The 4,799-nt window shown below is 40.7% G+C and overlaps 1 pseudogene across 1 annotated transcript; it reads left to right on the forward strand.

The window, feature by feature from the left end:
• Nucleotides 1-7: 7 nt before the first annotated feature.
• LOC143257794 (uncharacterized) lies at nucleotides 8-4,358 on the forward strand (annotated as a pseudogene). The gene is made up of 2 exons (XR_013031998.1): nucleotides 8-142; nucleotides 2,155-4,358. The product of XR_013031998.1 is annotated as an uncharacterized LOC143257794 (transcript).
• Nucleotides 4,359-4,799: the final 441 nt, after the last annotated feature.

The raw sequence follows: 4,799 nt of genomic DNA on the forward strand, positions 1-4,799 counted from the left end.
TTGTTATTGTTCTTCTTGTGGCAGGAGCAAAATGGATGTTCCCAGATTTTTGGTCTGCAATCTGGCAGTAGCGGACTTTTGTATGGGTGTTTATTTAGGAATTTTGGCAGTTGTAGACGCTTCAACCCTTGGAGAGTTTCGAGTGAGTACACCGATGCTACCTCAATAAAATTATGTGTTCACAACCTGATTTTATCAATACAGTATTATTACTGGTAGTGTGTCGCATTAAGATTACGAAAAGCTGTTAAGTAAGGTTAAATTACAATTTCATTTCCTTATAAATAAATGTGGTTTGAAAAACAATTACGTTCTTTATTTTTACATTGAACCGTTTTTGTTGGGTTTGTTTTGAATTTCGCGCAAAGCTACACGAGGGCTATCTGAGCTAGCCGTTCCTAATGTAAGACTAGAGAGAAGGAAGCTAGTCGTCATCACCCACCGCCAACACTTGGGCTACTCTTTTACCAACGAATAGTGGGATTGACCGTCACATAATAACGACCCTGCGGCTGAAAGGGCGAGCATGTTTAGTGTGATGTGATTCGAACCCGTGACCCTCAAATTACGAGTCGAACGCCTTAACCAACCTGGCCATGCCGGGCCTTAATATTCTGTAAGAAATTTTTGAAACACTAAATGTGTAGCGTTTGATATATCTCAGCTAATAATTCAAGTCAAATTAAATCATGTTTATGTCATTTTCGTTTATAATTACATTTAGTACAAAGATGGTGTTCATTAGACGGCAGCGAAATAAAATTCTGTACGAACTTTTTGAATCATTTCAGTATGTAGTGTTAGATGTATTCAGGTCAACACTTTAAGTCAAATTAAAATATATATTTGATTATTTTCCTCAGACATATAGTAGTTGTTCCGAGGTTTTTAAGGTTTTAAGTACTGTTTGCTCCATGACATCTTCCCTATGTCTTGGGCCCAGCATTACCAGGTGGTTAAGGCGCTCTACTCGTAATCCGAGGGTTGCAGGTTCGAATCCCGGTTGCACTAAATATGCTTGCCTTTTCAGCCGGGGGGCGATATAATGTGACGGTCCTCTGCGCTATTCGTTGGTAAAATAGTAGCCCAAGAGTTGGCGGAGGGTGGTGATGACTAGATGCCATCCCTCTAGTCTTACACTGCTAAATTAGGAACTGCTAGCGCAAGTAGCCCTCGTGTAGCTTTTACGAAAAATTCAAGCCCTATGTCTTTTTCTGTTGTTTTATTTCATTCTATTTCGCGCAAAGCTAATCGAGGACTATGTCTACCTGCGCTAACTGTTTCTAATTTAGAAGTGAGAGACTAAATGGAAGGAGGCTAGAGGCTAGTCAACACCCCGCGAAATCTTGAGCAACTATAATCAAATTGTGGGCTGACCATCACATTATAATTCTTCTACAGTTGAAAGTAGACTACGTTCGGTGACTGGATTCCGCAGGTTGTGAAGTCGAATGCCCTAAGCACCATGTCATCGGTGTGCCACTTAACAATTACAATGTAGAAATAAAGACAAGAACTTGAAAAAAAAACTCTTTTTTGTCGTGTTATTTAAAATATAAAGCAGGTGCTTCTTGTGTTATGCATTATAAGTAAAAAAAACACATTTTGATTCACTGTTGGTTTTACGAAAACACTAGGGTAGAACGAGGCTAGATGATTAGTGTGCCCAAATTGTGAATCCACTCTAAAGGATCTGGACTTGCGTCCAGTTTTCCACAGAAATAAGTTTAGGACTTTGGGTCCATGAGTACTGCACATAAGAAAGTGAAGGTCAAATTCCACTATTCAGTTAGGCAAAAGTAGCCCAAGAACAAGTGGTCAGCTTTTTTGTCTACCAGCCTTCCCTCTGGTCTGTCAGATAAAAGTAAGGTTAGTTTATGTGCGGATAACCTTTGTGAAGTTTTGCTTAAAACTTCTACAAAAAAATGTTTTTTCATTAAAATAGGTTCACTCGTATATATATATAGATATATAGATTTTTTAATTTTATGCGATTTTTAGAGATAATACTTTTCTGAGCTTGTTTGTTCGCGTATTCCTGTCACTTAGATACAAACAAAAAAGTTTGTGTTACCAAAGTTCACGAAGTCAGTTGTTGATGTCAAAAGTAATCATTTGCTTATTTCATAACCAGATATTTTGTTATAATTACAGGTTTTTGCCATTGCCTGGCAAACATCGGTAGGCTGTCAAATAGCTGGTTTTCTCGGAGTATTTAGCACTGAACTATCAGTATACACGTTGTCCGTGATCACCCTGGAAAGGAACTACGCAATCACTCATGCCATGCACCTCAACAAACGGCTTTCTCTCAAACACGCTGGTTACATCATGATCTGCGGATGGATATTTGCTCTGGCCATGGCTTTAATGCCTTTATTTGGAATTAGTGATTACAAAAGATTTGCTGTCTGTCTTCCTTTTGACACTGAGCTAGCGGCCTCTCTGACTTACGTCGTATTTTTGATTCTTATCAACGGCGTGGCTTTTCTTATTTTGATGGGCTGTTACTTGAGGATGTATTGTGCCATAAGGGGATCTCAAGCTTGGAATTCTAATGATTCGAGAATTGCTAAACGAATGGCTCTTCTTGTCTTTACTGATTTTATTTGTTGGGCTCCAATAGCATTCTTCTCTCTAACGGCTGTCTTCGGACTGAATCTCGTCTCTCTGGAAGAAGCCAAGATATTTACCATATTTATTTTGCCTCTAAACAGCTGTGCCAATCCGTTTCTTTACGCTATTTTTACTAAACAGTTTAAGAAAGAGTGCGTGTTGATCTGTAAGAGAATAGAGGAATCGCGGGTGACTCGTGGGATTGGTCGATATCGTCACAGCTCAAATTTTTCCAACAGACACACACCAGCTAACACGAATTCCGCTGTGGAAAAAAAGAGTGCCGGAAGTGACGTGCCGTCTTGTCGCTGCACTGTACATAAGGTCAGTGACGGAACTGGGTTGTTAGGGAGAAGGAACCGGTGGAAAAGGCTGGCTATGAGGTATTTTATGTGCCAGGATCACGTGGATGAATCGGAAACTAACGACTATACGTATGCTATAGCGCAGATTCAGAAAAACATTCAACGTGGAGCGAAGCGAGCCTCAAGTATCTCAAGCGAAAATTTCTCTTCTCGTTCAGATAGTTGGAGACAAACCAATATTCCACTACGTTTATTAGAACGAGGAGGGCACTCTAATGACCCCCGAAAGTTTTCACAGGATTCTAACATGTCCTCCAGTCGCCAGGAGTCCTCCTCTACTTCCACTTTTCGAATGTCCCGGTCAAGCGTCAGCAGCGACACCTCAAATCAACGACCGATATTTCCTGGAATACGAGAATGTTCGAGTCCCGTAGAAACAAGTATCTCAAGCCGGCCTCTGGGAAGTGGTCGTGAGAAAGCAGCCATCACTGGAGATCCGCCATCTCTTGTGATGCGTAATATAGTGAGCGTCCTCGTCTTTGCCGACAAGCTGCAGTGGACGAAACGTGCGGCCAGAAAGAAACAGCCGTGGGATTCGACGCAAGGAGAGTTCAGAAGTCTCCACCATTTTCTTCTTTACGACAAGATGTCCTGTGTCCAAGTTGTTCCAGAAGCCCACCTTTAACCTTGAAGAGCAAAGACCTCGAAGAGAAATTTAACCGTTTTTACAGCACGTTAGAAGAATCTAACCACGATGAGGCCAGCGACATGTCTGTTTATAAAGACGATCAAGTAATTATGTCTAGTGGTCAGTCCACGGGAGGTCAAAAGGTAGACCCGTCGAACACCCACGATATCTCCGTTCCCGATTCTTCCACTCAAGATGACCAAGGCGGTAATGTCACTGTCCATCCACAAATCGCAATTAACCAGGAATCAACAAACAAAGAAGACAAAACTGGTGAGAGAGGTGTTGTGTGCCAGTGGTTGCAAGAAAACGTTCAACAAGGTCAAGGGGTGCTCCTTATAAACGCTGACATCACCCATGATCCTTCGCACCTGTTCGTTAGTGCTGATAATGTACATAATCCCAAATCCCAAAACATGACCAGTATCAAAATGAACGATAAGTTGAATCCCAGCCGGAAAGTAGCGTCTGACGACTACCTTAACAAATTTTCACTCAAAATCCTTCCAGATTTAGTTAGATCTCTATCTGGTCAAAACACAACAAAAATCCAAAAACTAAACTTCAGAAGCCATTACCCTTTGACGGCTAGCCTCGCGGGAAACTTGCCATCTTCTAAAACTGAAATCACAATACATCAATATTTTCCTGAGTACTTTACAGAATGGAAACTGTCATCTTCAAAGAGCTGGATCGTTCCGCTCAAAGATACTCCAGCTCTGATGTATACGATAGTTGCAACGAGATAAAAGGTCAGTCTACCTTTCAGATTGGTGTAGCTCAATCTACACGCTTTACAGGGAAACCTGATGCTCAGAAGAACACTTCTAGACTATTCAACGAGGAATATTCTGTAGGTGACCCTCATGAACAAAGTGGAAGCTAGAGTAACACATACACAGATAGCGTTTCCTACACTGACGACTAAGTCATATAATACTGTGATAAGTGTGAAATATAGAATATTCCTCGTAAACTTACGTTGTATTAGGTTAATAGATTCTGTTTTCAAAGTTCTAGTTCTTTCGAAAGCTCTGTCGTGCATAATAAAGCAGTGTTGTTGTCTTGCCGATAAGTGCATAGTTTTGTTTCACATCATGCTTTTCGAATTTCTCAAACTAAAGAAGCTAGTGTTAAACAAAATCTTAAGTCACATCTAAGAAAATATCTTTGAAACGTTTTCTCTGGTA

The sequence above is a fragment of the Tachypleus tridentatus genome, chromosome 7 (genome assembly GCF_004210375.1).
Source record: "Tachypleus tridentatus isolate NWPU-2018 chromosome 7, ASM421037v1, whole genome shotgun sequence".
Taxonomy (NCBI): domain Eukaryota; kingdom Metazoa; phylum Arthropoda; class Merostomata; order Xiphosura; family Limulidae; genus Tachypleus; species Tachypleus tridentatus.